Below are 1405 nucleotides of genomic sequence, written 5' to 3'. Positions count from 1 at the left end.
AGACCTACAGTCCTGGGTACTTGGTCACATTAGTGTCACAGACCTACAGTCCTGGGTACTTTACACTCTGTCTCAACCACAGTCTCAGGGCATCCATTTAAGGTTAGGTGTGTCAGACACAGCTTTGCACAGAGTGAACACGACAGCGTGCCCGTCTACCCCTGTAGCACCAGCATCAACAGCTAGCCCGGGAATGTTGGTCTATCTATCCCTGTAGCACCAGGAATGGTTCACCGACAGCTGGCCCGGGAATGTCTGGGTTATCAGTGACACAAGGCACTTACCACAGTTCTGAATCAGAACGCTCTGGGATTCTTGTCTCACAGGGGTGTTCCCAGTGCTGCACAGATCAGCACCTGATGCCCAAGAGGCTGTGAACGTAGGTAAGTTGTGCGGCCTCCAAACACGAGTGTAAGCATATGTTCCTGCCGTGGGCTCATCTTAACCTCGGGAGTCTTATTGGAGGATTGGGGAGATGACATCCGTATGAAACTCAAGATAGGGACCTTAGTTACAACCCATAGGACCAGGAATGCAAATTATTGCTCCTGGTTTCTATCCCATCCTGAGGAAAGTTGAAATATCACTGTCCAGGAAGGAGTTAGAACCTCACAACTGGACAAGGAACTTACCTTTCCCGACAAATGCCTTTCATTCCCTGACCTAGCATTAGAACAGGCGGCCTGCCAGTAGGACCAGGCACTACCAACAACTGGAGACTGGTGGGCACATTATTCCTGAACAGTGTCCAGTGGCATGCTCTCCGTCAGCTGCCTACATGAAGAGGTTCTGAAAATTCTCAGAGCAGAAGACTAGGAAAGGGCCTAGGAATGTGCATGTAGAAATTTATGTCCTGTCTGTCTGTGACCCACTACAAGACCAAGTGAGGACATGGCACATCCTCTAGAGCAGTGCCTCTTAGAGTGTCAGTGCCAACTTCAGAAAGCAGGAGGGTTAGCATAGCATCCCGACTGCTTAATGTGTCCCTAATCTGAATGTTGTAGGTTGTGCTGGCTAGTCTTTTCTGTTTTGTTTTGGTTTGGTTTGGTTTTGGTTTGTTTTTTTCGAGAAAGGGTTTCTCTGTGTGTCCTGAAACTCACTTTGTAGAACAGACTGGCCCAAACTCACTGAGATCTGCCTGCCTCTGCCTCCCAAGTGCTGGGATTAAAGGCTTGTGCCACCACTGCCCACTAGCAAGCTGGCTAGTTTTCTGTCAACTTGACACAAGTTATAGTCATCTACAGGGAATAAATTTCAATTAAGAGAATGCCTCCATAAGATCTGGCTGTAGGGCATTTTCTTTTTTTTAATATTTATTTATTTATTTGTTATATATACAATATTCTGTCTGTGTGTGTGTCTGCAGGCCAGAAGAGGGCACCAGACCTCATTACAGATGGTTGTG

This window comes from Microtus ochrogaster, linkage group LG1 (assembly GCF_000317375.1).
Source record: "Microtus ochrogaster isolate Prairie Vole_2 linkage group LG1, MicOch1.0, whole genome shotgun sequence".
Lineage (NCBI taxonomy): Eukaryota > Metazoa > Chordata > Mammalia > Rodentia > Cricetidae > Microtus > Microtus ochrogaster.
Note: the sequence above shows the minus strand (reverse complement) of the source record.